This window comes from Acomys minous, assembly GCF_964271855.1.
Source record: "Acomys minous genome assembly, chromosome: 7".
Lineage (NCBI taxonomy): Eukaryota > Metazoa > Chordata > Mammalia > Rodentia > Muridae > Acomys > Acomys minous.
The window spans coordinates 47,759,285-47,779,285 of record NC_140488.1 but is presented as its reverse complement, the minus strand read 5'-3'; the positions used below and the strand labels follow the sequence as shown (position 1 = coordinate 47,779,285).

General features: G+C 42.6%; 1 long non-coding RNA gene across 12 annotated transcripts in view; it reads right to left on the bottom strand.

The window, feature by feature from the left end:
- Positions 1-11,798, bottom strand: part of LOC311601382 — a 41,069-nt gene extending 29,271 nt beyond the window's left edge. For 2 of the 12 annotated variants that reach the window (XR_014780560.1, XR_014780561.1), the window contains exons 1-9: positions 11,417-11,644; positions 11,096-11,166; positions 10,715-10,833; positions 10,240-10,557; positions 9,824-10,031; positions 8,360-8,469; positions 7,371-7,514; positions 1,979-2,103; positions 1,345-1,508 (exon numbers count right to left, since the gene is read on the bottom strand). This is a non-coding gene — a long non-coding RNA (uncharacterized lncRNA). The other 10 variants (XR_014780564.1, XR_014780565.1, XR_014780558.1 and 7 more) reach the window with 9 other exon arrangements.
- Positions 11,799-20,001: the final 8,203 nt, after the last annotated feature.

Here is a 20,001-nt window from a genome sequence, read left to right as displayed (position 1 = left end):
ACTTAGGTTGCTTGCAATAGCACCAATTTTATAGCGTACAAAGCATTCGGCTGTATAATTCAAAAGAATTACAAATTTCTGGTAGGTGCACAATTCCCTGATGTGAAAGGAGTCCTTTGCAAAATGAATGTGCACACAAATATGTCAAATGTTCAGACCAGCAAATTTGGTATTTCTGCATTGTGTTACCTAACTCAAGATGATAGGCTGCACCTCTGAGGAAGCCCTTGTGGCTGGGTCTGGTGGGTTCCCTTACTTAGATCCTCCCATTATGTGGGAGACACTCTCAACCAACCAAACAAAAAACTAGCTTGGCCACATATGCTGCTCAATTCTCCCTCAAGGCTGCACAAGGAGGCTAAATTGGGAATATCCAAGGCCTTGAGGAAGATTTTTGTTTTAAAACCTGCTGGATCACTATTTCAAGGAACTGTGTCAGACCTTGTCACCAATATAGTCTGTTGGTCCCCAGTAGGTTTTCTCACACAAAATATATCTGAGACCAATGAGGAGGATCCACCTTGGTCTGGGGCACTGGGTACATGTCAATCACTGAAAAAGTCACTATCAGTATTAATGATAAATTATTTAAGTTTATAGTGTAAGGACTCCTTTCTATGTTAATTTTCTTGTAAATAAGACAAGAGCAGATGGGGGAATGTGACTCCCTGTCATCTGTTTGACTCTCTCACTGTCCTGTCTTAGAAAAAAAAAAAAGGATTGCCAGTCACATAGCCAGCTGGACTACTCCTACGCCAGCAATAGACCTTTGGAATGTTCTCAGGACCCCTTAAGAAAACTATAGGATGGTCCCAGCTGATTTCCCCTGATCCTTGATGTACCCAGGGTTGTCTGAACTGTACCAGTTGTTTTGCTATCATAAACCTTGGTAAACCTTAGATGACCCCAAAACTACCTAGACCAGAGGGAGTACACTTCTTCACTTGATGGCCCTGGTGTTAAGTTATATAGCGTATGAATGGTCCAAAACACAAACCTCAATGGCTCTGCCTGTGTAAACCAGTGGCTTGGGCTCACTTACTGAACTGGCTTACATCAGCGGTTCTCAACTTGTGGGTCTCGGCCTCTTTGGGAGTTATGTATCAGATCTCCTGCAGATCAGATATTTACATTCTGATTCCTAACAGTAGGAAATTACAGTTATGAAAGAGCAATGAAAAAATTTTTATGGTTGAGGGTCACCACAACATGAGGAACTGTATTAAAGAGTCGCAGAATTAGCAAGGTTGAGAACCACTGGCTTAGATAAATCCTCCTGTGCTTTTTTACGGTGTTGTAACATCAGGCCCAATCCACAACTTTCCTCAAGTATTCTCTTCTTACCTACATTTAGTAGCACAGGCTGAGCTGATGACACAAGCAGCAGCAGAGAGTGATGGACAAGGGCATCCAAGTGGAAACTTTCAGGCCAAGAAAGATGGCTAGGTGTGATCAGCTGAAGATGAGGCTGCTGAGGAGTTCCAGGGTGGCCAGGGCAGGAAGTGTGGCTGCAGAATGAGACAAGACAGGGTGAAGGATTGACGCTGAAGAAGCACAAAAGCCTGTAAGGAGGCAGAACGCAGAGCATGCAAGTCCTAGTCACCAGGAGAGCTCCGAAGGGCTGGGCAAAACTTCCAGCCAAAGGAATCAGACCCTGCATCAAGAGCTTTGACATGGATCGCAGGTAAAGGTTAAGGAAGTCCAATCTACTGGGCCTACAAAAGAACTGCAATAGTTTCTGTGGAAGGCCAGTGATGTGGTTCAAGCTGACAACCTAAGTTCGATGCCCAGGACTCATAAGGAAAGAAATCAACTCCAGCAACTTATCCTCTGACCTCCACCAGCACACCATGGCATACCCATGCCTGCAGACATCACCTTTTTGAAGACTGAGGAATTCCCATACACATGCTTCTATGCATGCTTTAATGCCAGCTGGAAGCAAGAGGCATGGAATGTCACATAAGAGCTATAGCACATGTAGAGTTAGTGTCCTAGGTCGCCAAGAATTGATGCTTCCACCTGCCACAGCAGCCATGACTGTTAAGCAACAAATGCAGGACAGCAGTCCTTGAGGTCACTCCTTGTTTACCAAGTTGGGATCTAGGTAGAAGAAATAGTAAGTAACATACTTATTTTCTTACCTTTTCTGCTCTGATTGCCCCTGTTTAATATAAGATGACAACCAGGAGAATGTAAATAGTAAGAATAAAGCCAAATTCCTATCTAAGTGAGGAGCCTCTCCAATGGTCAGACCGCAGCTAGAGCACTTTCAGGACCTTGGTTTTTCTTCCAGAGAGGAGAAAATATGTCACATAGGCCAGGCTGTCCTTCAACTCCTAACCTGTGACCACCTCCCAAGTGCTGAAATTACACACGAGCCACCATGCCCAGCACAGTGCTCAGTAACTTTTTTTAAATGGTAAGGTTGAAGAGACAGACAGCTCATTAGTTAGGGTCCCTTGCTGGTCTTCTGGGGGGTATGAGTTAGATTCCTAGCACCTCCTTCGGGCTGCTCACACAGCCTGTAATTCAAGCTAGCAGTAGCAGGCACCTTCCTCCGGCCTCCACCAGCATTGTATGCAAGTGGTGCGTGCACAGACAAGTATGTAGGCAAACCACCCATACACATAAACATTTAAAGATTTTTTTTTTGTAATGTGTGTGTGACATTCCATATTCTGGAGCTCGGGTTACAGGGTGTTATGTTGGTTTCAGGCTGTTGTTATCCAACAGAAGTGGGTCCTGGAATTATTTTAATGGGTAGTAGGGGTTATTCCTTTGCACGAAGGGGTGTGCATCTGTACCTGTGTCTGTGGACACAAGAGAACTCCAGTGCCATCCTCATGAGGCTAAAGTGGCTCAGCCAGGAAACCCTAATTCTTTTCCTGTCCATATTGCTTTTTCCAGCACTGCGGTTACAAGTGTGTACATCTAAAAGCCATTTTTATATAGGTTCTGAAGTCAGGTCTTAAAGCTTGAAACATAAGCAGTTTAGTGACTCAGCTAGGTTCCGAGCCATGTTCAAGAATTTCTAACAGAAATAAGTCACCTTACCAGTGTCTGAAAAGTATGGCCCACAGAGGAAGGGGGATGCAGACTATCCTGATGAGACCTGATAGGCTGATGTCAGACAGTTGGGGAGGAGGGCCCCCCTGTCAGAGGTCTACGGGACGGGAATAGAGCAGAAGAGAGAGGGAAGGTGGGGATGGGAAGATAAGAGCGAGAGGATAATGATTGGGATGTAATGTGAATAAACTATAGCAAATAAAATTTTTTCTTTTTTATTTAAATAGTTTATTCAGATTACATCCCGATTGTTATCCCGTCAAACATTTTTTTAAGAATAAAAAATAATTTTTAAAAAAGTAGGATCAATCACACAAAGGCGTTCATCCAAGAGAAATACTACAGTGGGGTGTGGGGAAACAACACCACTTTCACAGATTATCCTCCGTTCATTATTCTCTGCTTTTCCTTCCCATCCTGCCTGTGACAAAATGGCAAATAATCCAAAGATGTCCCATCACATAAACACACTGCAAACAGTGCACATCTCATGGGGACATCATCAGTAGTTGCCCAGAGTTTGTTCCATTTTCACACCCCCCATCACTCCCTCTCACTGCTGTCCCCTCTGTGCCTTGGGTGGCTTTAAGCAGGAAAAAGCCCTGAGATCCCTTGCACCTCCTCCCCCGTGTTGGCATTCTACTGGCCTCTGGAGCAGCAGTGGTGACACTGGCCATACCAGCCCTTCTGGGAGGCCCCAAGGGTGATCATCATCACTGAGTGCCCTGCATACTTCCAAGGGTGGTCAAGAAGTGTCAGGAAACAAACCACCTGCACCCCTAGCCTACTCCAACTTCCGGCAAGTTTGATCCCCTAAGTTCTGGTTACTACCAGACTTTCACTGTATACCTAATAGGCACAGCCATATTAAAGCGCAGATTCTGGAACTGAACGGCCAATCTGTCACTAAGTACGCGTGTGAACTGGGAGGAGAGTATTTGCTACATAGCAACTCAACTTTGTAGCTCTTGCAATCCTAGAATTCACTCTGTGAATTCAGTCTGCCTAGGCTAGACTTAAAACAGGTGGTCCAAGTGCTGAGGGAACAGGCATGTGCCACAACTGCCCTGTTGAATTGCTTTGGCTTTATTGTTGACTCCCTGACTTTTATCTTTTTATGCTGCCTCATTTATTTGATTTTGAATTTTACACATTATCCCCATGTGCTCCTCACTTACCTGGTATTTTTTTAAGCAGCCCACGGAGATCTGCTATATTGATTACTCCACTGGACCACTGTGCCTGACTCAGTGGATTTCTTTGCTTTTCTTTGTTGTGTGTCTGTTTGATCTGGGCTTCGCTTAGTTTTGTAGCTTGCCTGGACAAGGATCTGGAAGGCACTCTGAAAGGAAGACGGCTTCATAGAATTCCTGATAACCTGTCAGGTTGGCAAGAGGATGTAAAAGGCAAATGTAATTATCTGCCATTTTCCAGGAGACTATTCAAGAGCTAGCCTCTAAAAGGTTTAAATGAAGGTGGGCCACAGCAGTACTTCTGATTTGCTTTGGACTCCTTACAGTGATTATGTCTTCGTTGGTGGGGAAGAGCTTTATCAAGGGTGAAAACAAAACTATCTACACTACTTTCTAAATACTGATTCCTAGTATGGTTTCTCTGCTAATTGGTCTCTTTCTGATTTTTACTTTACCTTTAGTTTATTACCACAAAGTAGATAACACCCTTTGTTCTTGATGATAAAGTACAACTGTAAATGCTACTGTAAATAGAATCTCACAGATGATTTTTAAACCAAAGTGTGTTCTTCACTTTGTGTACAAACCACTAAAGAAATCCATAATGGCAGAAAACCACTTTTCTTAATTTAGAAAGATCATCTTAGCACTACAATACAGAACTTACAATAATGAACAACATGAACAAATTCATTGTTACAGTCTCACATAAGAGCAGCAATGTAAAAATGCTAGACATAAACAGAGTCAGAAAATTACAGATCACTGATCTTTGTAATGAGCCTTTTGATCTTAGCCCAAAAGGACTAAGTACATACACCAATCTACAGGGTTTCATCAAATCAAAACTTCTATGGATAGGTGAAGATGGGCTAGCTGAACAATTTAAAAGAGAGGAAAAAATTCAAATACACAGATAAGTATTGGAGAATTTACAGACTAGGGAACTCATGTAGATTGCAGGGAAATTTAGTACTTCCCTTACTAATTATGTTATTTAAAAAAAAAAACAAACTAAAATAGGGCTGATGCCCTCTTCTGGAGTGCAGGTACACATGCAGGCAGAACATTGTATACATAATAAATCTTCTTTTTTTAAAGAAAAACTAGAATAAAGGGAAAGATCACAACATTATATATATGTAAACCTCACTTTCATTGTGGGCTTTATTAACAGAATCTAGATCCAGGCACATGCCAGGTAGGAGTTCTACCACTGAGCTATGGCCCCAGCCTGAAATTTTTCATATGCAAACAAGAAATTGGAAACTGGAAGAAAAAAAGGATATATGCCAATACTGACTTAAGCATCTTAAAAATGGCAAAATTAATAATGTGTCAACTGATGGATAAGGAAAATTTGTATATATACACAATGCAACAAAAGCCTCCAAAAAGAAGTAAAATCTGAGACTAGGCTGCTTAGTTGCTGAAGTGACAAAGCCCATAAAATGTTTGCCTTGCCAGAACAAGGACCTTAATGCTATCCCCAGAACCCAAGCACAAAAGGCTGTAGAGTGCTTGTCCCATAAGCAAGATGATCTAAATAAAAAGTCCTAGAGGGTAATTTGGAATCTTGCGCTGGGAAGCAGGACCCCAGAAGCCCTAGCGGGTGCTGGCCAGCCACACTAAGTGAGTCATGAGCTCCTCCTTCAGTGTGTTAGTCTGTCTCAAAAAATGACATTGAAGAAACCCAAAATCAACCTCTGACCTTCATATGGTGCATGCGTACGTGCGTGTGTATATCACACAGACATGTCTGAACATAGTCCAGGAATGTGGAGTTCTGTGAAGAGAATTCAAAGCGTTTGTGAGAAAACTCCAAGAAAACAAGACAGGAGTCTTGTGACATTAGTCTTTCAAAACACAGAATTGTTCTGGGGGGTGTTTTCATGTTCCTCCCAGGTGTAGCAGATAGGATTGAGTGTAAGTCAGATTACTCATTACTGCTTGCTGCTATTGTTCAGCTAAATATTTAAAGTATCCTTTATATGCATCTATTGAAAAACATGTTTTTTTCATGTGTGGCTTTTCCTTGTAATTGTAAACAGCTTGAACTCATAAGAACTTTACCCCCTTGATTTTTCTTAGCCCTCACAGTATATAAAGTTGGCTATTGCGTGAGACTCAAGTCTGCCTCATTTATCAGCTCCAGTCTCCCAGGCTAGAACCTCTAGAATAGAGATATGCACGCACGCACGCACGCACGCACGCACGCACGCACGCACACACGCACGCAGTACCCATGTTGCTAAAGAGATGGTTCAGCAGTTAAGAGAACTTGTTCTGTACCCACACGGTGGCTTACAACTGTCTGCAACTCCAGTTCCAGGAGCCTGACACTCTCCTCCCCGAACGCCAGGCATGCATCTGGTACACATAGATCCATGTGAGCAGAACAACCGTACACATCAAATGAAACAATCAATCTGTTTTTAATATGTTGGCCTAGGGCTGGGGAACTGAAGAAAGGCAGATCCCTTGGGTTCATGCCTAGATGAAGGGTTCCAGGCCAACAAGAGACCGTATGTAAAGAACAAAATTGTATATGTGGCCTGAAGAAAGATGTGGGAGACTGTCCTCCAGGCAGGCTTTTACTGGGGCTACTCAACCAACACATGTCTAGTCACCTCAGAAAAGGAGCCTACAGTGGTCGAAAGTAGCGACTGCACCGAAGTCTGACTTGGTGAACCAGTGAGTTTTTAGTGAACAGCAATAATGGGTGAAGGGATGCTTACAAGGGACTCAAATAACTCAAAAGCAACTGCATCACCAAAGCCCACCTCAACATGGGTGACATTCGCAAAAGCTGCTAGTAACCCTGGAGCTCTTCCCAGCCTGCAGGCAGCTTGATAGTCTAAGGCTCTCTTCTCTGAAGTTGGGTTCACCAGGCTGCACACCCAGCAGTCGTTCACTCCTTTTTATACTGCTAGAATGGCACTCAAAATTTTCTGTTCTCCCAGAATCTGTCTGCTCACAAGACTTCCCATACACGCTTAGACAGAATGTTTCAACTTAGAGGAAAGCACCATACAGAAGCATGTAGTGCACGTGTGCCTACGATAAAAGGGATCCCATGCGGACACACGTCTGCACATATGCACTTACCCTGCCAACATAGAAGAATGTGTATGAAGTGAAAACAGCCAGAACTTCACAGAAGGACAGATTATCTGCTCACATGGTGCAGGAGTCTCAGCCAATCATATTCATGGGAGCAGAGTTCAATCATCTACCTGGAGGGTGTGGAGCCTGAAGATTAAGGAGAAAGGTGGTAATCGAAGTGCGTTGAACTTTCCATTAGATGTGAGGGCTGTTGTCAGATTACTACAATGGCTGGGGGCTACTATTAACCACAGGCTCCCAGTTTTAAAATGGCTAAGGAAACGTTTCCAATATTTGGATCAGAAACTACCAGTAGGAGCCGCCGGGCGTGGTGGCGCACGCCTTTAATCCCAGCACTCGGGAGGCAGAGGTAGGCGGATCGCTGTGAGTTCGAGACCAGCCTGGTCTACAAAGTGAGTCCAGGACGGCCAAGGCTACAAAGAGAGACCCTGTCTCGAAAAACCAAAAAAAAAAAAAAAAAAAAGAAACTACCAGTAGGTGTCAGATAAGTTAGTTCTCTTGATTTCATCATTCCATACTGAGCAATACAGTATTGTGCGCCCATACACATACAGAACTTTTCAATAGACAAGAAAATAGTGTAAATAAAATATTGTAAGAGTTTCTTTCCCTGCACTGTAAAAACAATGTATTTGCCTTCCTCTCTAGTACACTGTCATTCATAGCTGACTAGCCTTCCATACAGAGGTCTCGTATAAGGGGAGTTAGGAATCAGCATTACTGAGGGAAATGTCATGCTGGCAGTGAAAAGGAACCACAATCAGCAGGGCGGTGGTGGCGCACGCCTTTAATCCCAGTACCTGGGAGGCAGAGGCAGGCAGATCACTGTGAGTTCGAGGCCAGCCTGGACTACAAAGTAAGTCCAGGACAGCCAAGGCTACACAGAGAAACCCCGTCTTGAAAAACTTAAAAAAAAAAGAAAAAAGAACAAAAGAAAATGAACCACAATCAATAGCCCTTTCCCCTGGTACCTGGAGCAATACTCATTTTCTAGTTGTCATCAGCGAAGCTGCAGTTTATTCCACAAGTGCCTATTTCTTGAATTTTGTTTTCTCTTTTTTTTTTTCTTCCTTTAACACCACTAAGGAAAATGGGAGACAAACTGAGAATTTCTGGTTCTCTAGATTCTGCCAAAACTATAGTTAGATTAAAATTCATGGGAGCTTTAGAAATGGCTCAGCAGTTAACAGTACTTGCTGATCTTCCAAAAAGACCTGAGTTCAGTTTCCAGTATCCACGTCAGATGAGTAACAACCGTCTACCACTTCACGTCCGGAGGATCCAGTGCTTCTGGCCTCTGAGACTAGCACTCAGGTGCACATAACCCCCCCCACACACACACACACACAAACAGTCACAAACACCACCACATATAATTTTTAAAATAGTCAAAACCTTTTATAAATTCATATGTATATACACATATGTATATATACATAATGTGGTGTTATCAATGTGTTTATGTTAATGTGGAAGACAATGCTGATCTAGGTCAGGCCTTATGGCCTTGGGCTCCTGCAACACTTCCAGGTTCCCCAACATCAGCTCAGAAGCATAATGGCATTTCTCCAAAATGTATTTGAGACTTCCATCCAGGTGACTACCCCACAGCTGACCACTCAGCACTCTGTACCGCTGGCTTGGAGGCACAGAGAAACTTGAGAAGCCTGAACTACAGCTGTTTCTCTGGTGACCAAAGCAGCAGGATGGACAATTCAAAATAACTGAAAACGTGTTTAGAGTTTGGGGCAGGCACACAGTTCACAGCCTGAGTTGGCCGGGGTGGTGGTGCTGGTAATGATTTCAAATGTTTACGTGGGCTAAGCCCATCCCTGAGTTCCCGCATTGCTGTCCTGACTAGACAGTATAGGCTCTACCTGTAATGGGAGACACTACTTAGCATCGAGTAAAATAGATTCTTCCACAGGGGTCCTGCTATTATGGTCTGACCAGGATTAAATTGATTTGAGACCAAAGTTACAGCCTGTCAGTCCAAGTTGGTGCACAGGAACCTAAGTGTGTCAGAAACACGCCTGAAGGAAAGTTTTTCTGCATATACCCTAAAATATGTTTATGTAGCACACTAAAGTTCCTGTCCCAGACTCTATAGGACAAGTCTGGTGGTCTCAGATAAGTTTTTCTGACACAATATGTGTCTATGCTGCAAAGCAGATGGCTACTGGTAGGCTGCAAAGGGTGAAAATAAAGTGCTATTCCTTTTGCGCATCTAGAGCCTGAAAGACAGTACTCTCAAGCAGCCAGTCTGGCACTTTTAACCCAACCTGTCTACCAGCAGTGAAACTGGACACCAAGGCACTACACTCATTCTGTCCAGAAACAATGCAGATACAGGTATTCTGGCCAGGAAGACCTTTCTTGACCTTATCTTCCTTTTATCTGCCCACTGCTGCCTTCCCTTAGAACCAGCTGCTCACCAATAATAATGTTCCAATCTCTTCAACACACCAGAAACCTCCACATGCTGCCTCACTGGTTCTCTGTCTCTTCCCCTTCCTCCTTGTAGTCACCTCTCACTTTGGCTCCCAAGTCTCTGCACCCCTGGTTGGACCGCCATGCTTTATCTTTTCCTCTTCAGCCAGCTCTGGCCTCACTGGCTCCACCCAGAGGCATCAGGGAAGGTTGCTACAAAATAGAAGTCCACACCAGACACAGGCAATCACATTACACATCCCCAGCCCATTCCAACCTCCAACCTTGGTCTGACCTGGTGAAGTTCCTAGCACTGATTTTTGCACCTGGGCATCTTTTATGCTTAAACATCTAAAATGCCTAGGTTGCCCCCTTTTCATTTGTTAACATTTCCCCAAATCTGTGTTTGAGGCACACTCACCGTTCATTCCTAAGTGGGAACTCATTTTCTTCTTCAGTGAGCAGCGTTTTATGACCTGTTTTAGCTGCTGATTTAACGGCTGCTTTCAACGTGTTCTGTTCACTGTGCCCTCCAGTAATGCTTTCAAGTTTACATGTCACCTCTGTTCAAGGCTATGTTCAAATGTTTGGCATTTCAGTCGTGGGTGCTCGAAATGTCTTGGGCCACATTCATAGCTATGCTGATACACACAGGAGACACAGGTTGGCTAGGAATGGGAGGTTGGAAAGGACGGTCCTAAAAAGTGCTGTTTCCTGGCAACTGTTCGAAGTTTCAATTCTAGAAAGCATCCCATCAAAAAACAAAACAAAACAAACAAACAAACAAAAAAAAGGAAGAAAGCATTCTATGAGTGATGCCCAGCAGTCTGTCTTAACAAGTTAGCCCAGATAAACAGGATGCCCAGAGAAATTTAAGAAGCAGTAACTTGGATTACCTGGTATATTCTTGTTTCTCTCATTAATAAAGCAAGAGGTCAGGCCTTTCAAAATCTTTTAAGGCTTGCTTAAGGTTTTGAAGGGTGCAGGATTTCAGGCTGTCAACTGACTTGGCTTACTAAACAAAGAAATAGCGCAGAAGAATTGCAAATACTAAGAGTGCAGCAATGTCCTAACCAGATTACACACAGGATCCAACGCAAGAGTAGACTTTGATCTCAGGTTAAGACTGAATTTTTTTTTCAGAGTTGTCCCTCACCAGTAATAAACTACTTTGGGACTTAAGTATTACTGGACCGCCCTCATCCCTCTGCTCTCCCCATTCCTGAATCTTGCCAAATAGCTGCGCCAGGAACTAAAAGCCCTGAGGGGGAAAATACCTGGAGGAAAGTTTTGCTTTATTTTCTATCCAAAAGAGTTGAAAGCAGTCCAATCAAAGATCCTTCGCTCTCTGTACAGTATAGAGTAAATTCAAAAGTAAGTGACAATTCTCAGACTGTAAAATGTGAAAATAAAGCCTAATTCCCCCCCGCCCCCCGCCCCCCCTTCTCTCCCCCACTCACAAAGGATTAACAAATCCACAGAACACCGTAGGGAGCACTCGATAATTTGTTTAACACAAAAAAAATCTCACTCCCCCTCCTCCCGCCAAAAGAAACTGAAACCTAGGAAGGGCCCAGTTAATTTCATACAAACAAGACTTCCGAGTGAGAGTACTGGCCAGCAACAATTTCTCGCCAAGTTCTAATCTTCGTTTCATCTTTTGGCGCCCATCTTTGCATCCCGCTGGTCGCTAACCGCAAACAATCTAAAAACAAAATAAAACACCCGGAGGCTAGCACACCGGAAACAGACTCCACCCCTTCGTGGCGTCATTAACAGTGGCCGGGAGTCCTGTCCGTTTCTTATTTCCCACCCCACCCTATCCCAACACGTACACACACACACACACACACACAACTACACTTCAGTTCCCATCCCTTTGCGCCTTTGGCGGCTGGAGGTTTCTAGCTTTGAACTGGAAAAACCCGCCGCGACATCCCGCCTTGTCATTTTCCCTGAGGCCTCTGGAGGAAGCGGCAAGCGGCAAGGGGCAAGCGCCGGCACTGGGCTCGATCCCAGAAGCCTCTGCGAAGGTCGCGGCTCCCGAGAAGTGCGCATTATCCTTCCGGGACCAACCAGGACACCGTACCCCGGAGCGTTCTGGCGTCATCCCCAGCCCGCCCCAACGTCCAATCAGGGTTTGACTCTGAGAGTTGCTAGGTGGCGGATTGTAAAATGCCTGGGGTTGACGCATCCTAATCAGCTATTCATAAATTGAAATTCATTTTCAAATGTGATAGTTTGAGGAGACCCACTTAGGCTTTGGGAGCAATTCCGGCCCTCGTGTGCCATTTCTGATACATTCACTTAACTTGTAACACTTTCTACCCCTCTTTCTCATCCTTGTGGTTCCTGTGACTTCAACTGCACGCCTTAAATGCCGGGGCTGATTATTTTGTGTTTGTGGGCGAGTGGGCCAAGGCGCGCTCGTGTAGAGGTCAGAGGACACTCTTCAGGAGTTGACTTTTGCTACTACTGTGTGAGATCTGGGGGTTGAACCCAAGTCGTCAGGGTCTCATCTGTAGAGCCCTGTCACTGGCCCATAGGGATTTTCTGAACTGCAGTTTCTGCATTGAAAGAAATCTCCACTCCCCCGCTATCAGCCATGGTGTCTTGGGCAAATTAAGTAGATAGTCAATTGTCTTTCTCTTCTGTAGAATGGGTATACTACCAGTACCTACTGCAAATGTGCTAGTAAGAAGAGAGACATTTTGTAGCACAAAATTAAGCTGTATGTCGATATAGATAAAATTATTTTTAACCTTTAAACTTATTTTATATGTATGTCTCTTGCTTGCATTTATGTCTGTGCACCAAGTGGGTGTCTGTTGCCCACACAGGCCGGAAGAGGGTGCTGAGTCCCCTGGAACTGGAGTTAGGTTGTGAGCCACCGTGTGGGTGCTGGGAATCAACTCAGGTCCTCTGGAAGAGCAGCCAGTACTCTTAAACACGGAGACATCTCTCCAGCCCCATAATTAAAAAACAAAAAGATTTTATTTTCTGAATCTGTGTGTTTTGCTGCGTGCACATATGCATGTGCACCCCATGTGTGCCTTGTGACCACAGGGGCCAGAAAAGGGTTGTACGGAGGGTTGTGAGCCACCGTGTGGGTGCTGGGGGCCACCTTAGTCCCCTGCAAGAGCGACAAGAGCTCCAAACAGACTGGCCATCTCTCCGGGACCGAGCAATTCTAATTCTCAAAATTGATGGGATTACAGTCTCGCCTAACTTGAGTTGCCCATGAATAATAACGAACTATGAAGCAGATAACACTGCTTTGCAAAAAACAAAAAAATAACAATTGTTGCTTAATCCTCACAATAACATTTGATGGTAGTTGAATATGTTGTCCATTGCTCTCCTTTTGTATTTGTTTTGTGTGGATTTTTGTTTCTTTTTTTTTCTTTTTTTCTTTTCTTTTTTTTTTTTTTTTTGCCAGCGGGAGTTGATTCCACAGCATCAGGCACGGTAGGCTAGTGTTCTCCCATTGAGGTCCACCGACAGCTAATCCTGTTGATTTTTGAAACAGCACGTTTGAAAATTCATTTTAGTCAGCTAGCTAGCAAATAAGACAATGTCCTGAAGATTGGCACTGATGAAGAATAACTGGAGCCTACATTTTAGTTCAAATAGACTCACGTGTGACTGGGAGGATCCGTCCACAGGAGAACTTGTCGCAAGAAAGCTTGAGGACCTGAGTTCAAACCCCCACTTCTCCTGTAAAAATCTGTAACTGTATTACCTCAACATCCAGGCTCAGTGAGAGGCCATGCTATCTTGAGGGAATACAGTGAAGCATGGAGGGGGGGACACTTAAAGAAAACTTTAGATATACCTCTGTATTTCTCAAATGTGATCAAGGAAAGGACCATAAAGTGCTCTAAATTACTGCCCCCCCTCCCCTCTTCCCCCCCCCACAAACACATACAAGAATTGAATCAGGGGTTCTCTTTTGAACATAAGGAGAGCTACGAATAAAGATCTATCTTATGAAAGCTGGGCAGCGGGGGTAGGAGTTAAATAGCACTGTTCCCTATCACCTGCCAACCTCCCCTTAGGCCATGCTGACCTCAGTACTGCACTTCACTTCAGGCCTCTGGGAGTAAAAGTGCAAAATCCTCCTCACCACACTCCGTTCTTATAGACCATATAGGGTACCATCGGTGCTTATTTAGCCGAGTACCAAGAGACTGCAATAAACACTTCTGTCACCAGCTGATACTTTAGTAATTTCTACATTACCACTCTATAGCGACGGCTTCATAGTAAGTTCTTGACTGGCTTAGGCTATATTTAGGAACGTGTGTCTCAAAAAACAAAAACAAAACAATTAAAAACCACCACAAATACACATGCATGTACGCATGCACACATGCACCCCTGGGCCAGAGGGCACAGGTCTATAATCCAGTAATCAATGAGCAAAATGAGGCAAGAGGATTATATTTTTTTGGTTAGCCCTGGGGGGGGGGGGGCGAATTGAAAACAAGGCATCATACGTGGTAGCAATTACTCTACCACTGAACTAAAATTCAGTCTCTAGGTTTTTTTTTTTGGTTGCAGTGCTAATTGAACAAATAAATTATAATTCACAAGACATAGCAGCCCTCTTTATGATATCAGTGGACGTACTGGGTAAGAAAAATGGTAAAACTGAAAAATGCAGGTTAAAACGATCTGATTTTTAAAATGTACATTTGCAACCATGAAAATTTCATTCCATCTGACATCTTAATCACTCTTCTCCCCAACATGTATATTATATTATATGGACCCTATATACTTATCCATGATAATTTCAGTTAGTCAAAACAAATTTGTCCCATAATAAACGATCCAAGACAATAATTTTATTGGGATTATCTTCCCGAATAACTTTCATCTATACAAAGGACCCAGTCTTATCTGAAAACCTATTTCAGAATATATTCAAAAATATTCCTTTTGGGCTGGGCGTGGTGGAGCATGCCTTTAATCTCAGCACTCGGGAGGCAGAGGCAGGTGGGTCGCCGTGAGTTCGAGGCCAGCCTGGTCTACAAAGCAAGTCCAGGACAGCCAAGGCTACACAGAGAAAACCTGTCTTGGAAAAAAATATTCCTTTTGATATGACTTTCTGTACTTAGTTTGTTTTAAAAAGTATTTACATTTGTTTATTATACTGTAACTTATTTTAATTAATTTACAGGTTCTGTTGTTTATAAAAAATATACTCAACCTCCCCCTTCCAAAATCAGATTATAAAAAGATTTCTTTTGGTTTGGTAACTGAAATAAACAGTTTTCATAAGAAATTTTGATTAAATTAAGACGTTGTATTTATCTGGCCTGTTGGGGATTTTTGAAATCCCTTCTGTAGTAGTTCTAATAGTTTTCTCATTTATGAAAAGATATGGTTCTTGATCATAATAAAACCCATTTAAAAAAATGTTTTCCTGTTACTTTCCAATAAGTTCATAACTTACTTTTCATTACTAACTAGACTAATTGTTCGAGTTTCCTGATAGCTTTTTTTTTTCTAAGACCAATTTCTAAATGCGAACTAGAGTACCTTCCAAAATGCCATTTTGCAAGTAAGAACTCTTTTGATTTTCAGAGGTTCATGGATGAAAATAAGGGAGTTATTATTTTTGCTTTATCAAAATAGAGACACTGAAGACGGTCAACACTACCCATGTGAAATGTGTAAATGGTATAAAATTTTCAGAAGTGGTGTTTTTGTGGGAGATATCACTGTTTATCTGAGTGCTGGTGGCACTTTGCCTGATGAGACAAAACTGATAGTCTCATTTTTAACTATTAACAACAAAAAAAAAACATACTTGGTCACAATATTTTATTCATTTTAATCTAGTATTCTTTTAGGTCAGTGGTTTTTAATTAGGTATCCGCAGCAAATTTAGGATATTTTATTAGAATAAAGGTTTTTTTTTTTTTTTGGGCGGGGACATGCTGGAGAATAAATACTTTCTTTAGTTGATGTTATTGCTATTTCTTACATATTTGATGTACCTATGGCATAGTATGTCACTGTAACTTGTATTATTGTTTATATTCTAATGTTTATACATCTGCAGTGTTGTAGTCTGTTCCAGGAACTTGGGAAGCTGAGACAGGAAAATAGGAGGTTATGGCCTGGAATAAATAGAAAATTTAAGACTAGTTTTTGCAACTTAATTAACAAGACTGTCTCGATTTTTAAAAAATGATGAAAGCAAGGGCTAGGAGTTTTGCTGAGCGGTAGAAGCATAGTATAGCATATTAAGTTCCCAAGTTCAAAGCCCAACAAGGTGTCAATTAGACCAGGCTGTCCTGACACTCCACATGTAGCCAAAAATGGCCCTGACTCATAATCATTCTGCCTCTGCCTCTCAAGTCTTCATTGGAAATTATCTCAATTATTGTCCTTATAGTTATTATCATTGGAATTGACTCTGAAATTATTCATTTGATACTATTTGTCTTGTAAGAAAAAAATAGATAATGCAAGACATTGAAAATGAAGGAGGAGGGGGCTGGAGAGATGGCTCAGTGGTTAAGAGCGCCGCCTCCTTTTCCAAAGGTCCTGAGTTCAATTCCCAGCAACCACATGGTAGCTCATAACCATCTGTAATGTGATATGGCGCCCTCTCCTGGTTTGTATGAGTACATGCAAGCAGAGCACTGTATACATAATAAATAAATAAATCTTTAAATAAAAAAGAAAATGAAGGAGTAACTCTGATTCAATAACTGAAACCTGGGCTAGAGATGTGGCTCAGTGGTGGAACACTTGCCTAGTATGCACACAGCACTGGTTTCAAACCACAGTAACAACAAAACACCTGACCCCCTAACCACTTGATCAAAATTGTCGATCAGTTTCTTGTCTCTGTGATGCTCTTAATTTCATATCTTATAAGAGGAGTCATAAGTAAACAAGCCAAGTTGTGGTTCAGAGAATAATACACGATTTAAACCATCTTCTGTGGTATGTTGAATAACAGCTCTCTCAAAAGATAGATATATCTACTTTTAAAAAAAGATTTACTTATTACTTATACAGTGTTCTGCCTGCATGTACACCTTCCCACCAAAAGAGGGCACCAGATCTCATTACAGATGGTTGTGAGCCACCATGTGGTTGCTGGGAATTGAACTCAGGACCTTTGGAAGAGAAGCCAGTGCTCTTAACCTCTGAGCCATCTCTCCAGCCCCATATCTACTTCTTAATAAGTGGAACTTGTGACTATTACTGTAGGTGGCAAAATAATAGATTCATTAAGAATTTTGATGAGGGGGGGGGCTGGAGAGATGGCTCAGAGGTTAACTTCCAAAGGTCTTGAGTTCAACTCCCAGGTACCACATGGTGGCTCACAACCATCTATAATGAGATCAGGTGCCCTCTTCTGGTATGCAGGCATACATTTGAGCAGAATACTGTATAAATAATAAATAAATCTTAAAAAAAAACAATTTTGATTGGAGCACACTGGACTGAGTTGTATGACTATGCCTGAAGCCTAGTTACCGTGTGGTCACAGATGTGAGGCGGAGGGAGATCTGACACACACGCACAAAGGGAAATGTTGTGAAGACGAAGATGCAGTGTAAAGATGAAGTCATGGGTGCTGGAATGTATGTGCTGCCACCAGAAACGGAAAGAGACAAGGACCCATTTCTCCTCCTAGCAAGTCTAGAGTAAGTATGGCCTTCCCAGACCTCAGACTTTCAGCCTCCAGAACAGCAGGAAAATAAATTGTTGTTGTCTTAAGTGACCATTTTCATTTCAGGAATCTAAGCACTAAAGAATTCCTTTGCACTAGAAGGCCATGAAATTGAAAAGCCCTTGGTTTAGAATAGTTACTTCAGGAGAGAGAGAGAGAGAGAGAGAGAGAGAGAGAGAGAGAGAGAGAGAGAGAGAGAGAGAACGTGCTTTGATCTCCGGACAGTACACTTTACACTGGACAGATTGGATGATTACCTCATAGGTACTTCTGCAGACTTCAGACTGGACATGGAGCCTAGTCCTTTGCTTTGAGCAACATTCTTAGCTATAACTTCTATCACAGTCCTTACAGAAATTTGTCTATTTTGCAGTTCTAGATGTGTGATTTCCCATTACATCCACTGTTCTACCTAATGCTCCAATAAATTGTCATACAGCAAGAGGTACAACGAAATCTGGCGTATGGATTTACACAATACGCAAGACCCCAAGGTCCCAGGAACCATAGATGAGAAGTTGATGCATCATTGCAACACCTTGAATAATAGTGAAGACGTAGAATGATTGCACCATGTTGTTTTAGTTTGCATACAGGCCCTTACAGTGCAGCCCAGGCTGGGCTTAAACTTTTGGCAATCCCCCTGCCTCAGCCTCTTGAGTGCAGTGGTTGGCATCATCAGTCACCATGCCTGGCTTTTACCCTGACTTATTAATAGTTTCTTTAGTTTAGACAAAATCTACAGTCCACAGGCGGGACCGAGAACAAAATCTGCCTTGCCTCTGCACACTCGGCTTCTTCTACAAATTCAATATGAAGGTAAATTTACAAACTGAGTATGGGATTCTTTTAAAAGTTAATATGGCTCGTGATATTTGCAGAAATAAAACTTCCCTGGGAAATGTAAACAGTTATTGGCCAGAGTATGCTCTTGGGCTCCAGAATGCTGCATAAAGGGGTCATGTGAGGACTCCACAGTCCCAACATTACCCACCCCCCCCAAAATACTGCTCACCTTCTTCTGTGTACTCTATGGCTTATTCAGCCTCACCAATCCCAGACAGACCTCTGCAGATTGGTACATTGGGAACTATGAGGCAAAACACCATCATGTGAACCGATTTTAAGTCACTTGGCCCCGTTAGATCTTAAGGAATGACAGTTTTGAAAGCCACATTCTCTGTGCAATACATTTTTTTTTTGCAATCTAAATAAAACATCCACGTTCAGCAGGTATGTGAATACCTCCATCCAGTACATAGCTGGCTGGCTATCTGCATCTCTGGAATTCACTCAGGGCTGAGGGTAGAACTCTGTGGTTGAACAGTTGGCTGAGGGTAGAACTCTGTGGTTGAACAGTTGTGAGGCATGCTCAGGGCCCTAGTTTCAATTCCCATCATATAGTGTTTTAAAACACATGAGTTTTGTTTTGGTGGTGGTTTGGGGTTGTATGGGTTTTTTTGTTTTGTTTTGTTTTGATTGGTTTTTGGAGACTGGGTTTCTCAGTGTAGCCCTGGCTGTCTTGGACTTGCTTTGTAGACCAGGCTGGCCTCAAACTCACAATGATCTGCCTGCCTTTGACTCCTTGAGTACTGGGATTATAGCCATGAGCCATGGCCCCTGGTGAAACAAAGGTATTTTAAATATGCAGATTTTTATTACTCTTCAAACAAAGTAGCATAACTTTTCATAGCATTTATACATCCTAGAGATGATTTAAAGTATTTTGGAAAATGTGTGTAGATTATATACAAATACTATATAATTGTATATAATGAATTTGAGTTTCCATTAATTTTCCTTTGTTTAGGGATCCTGCAGTGAGGATTAATTAGAATTATTCCAGGGATAACCAAGGGTGTATATACACATTTTTAAAAGGGTTTAAATAAGTTGAATATTAAGACAAAAAACTATGCCTCCAAGATTTGAAATCGCTGTCTAGGACACAGATAATTTGAAGTGCTAGGAGAAAAGCACCATGTGATACCTAGTAAGTTGTTTTAAATCGAACGAGTTAAGCTCCATAGTATCAACGGAAGCAAGGTTGCAGGACATAACAGCAGGAGTAGTGCATAAGCCTCCTTTAGGAGATAGAGAAGGCTTCACTAAGAAGATAGTGCTTGAGCTGGGGATTTAAGGATTAGCAGAGGAGAATGGCAGGCTGTTCCAAAGAGAGTGCACAAGGGAAAGGCCAGACCACAAAAGAACGTTACTGTCCAGCAGCTCTGAGTAGCCTAGCCGCTGTCATCAGTGATTTTGGAGGGAAGTGACATAAAAGTGAGGCAGGGTGATTTTATTCCCTCGCTCTAAGGCCCATTTCTCTCACAGTTCGTTGCTTTGGCCGGGCACACATACTGCAGGAGCTCACTACAAGCAGAATCCAGACAGGTTTGTCCCATGAGCTAGTTAGTATTCAAGGGCGCCTGGGACTCGGTTTTTTCACATACTCCCTTAGTGCGACCTCGCCTAAGTCCCTAG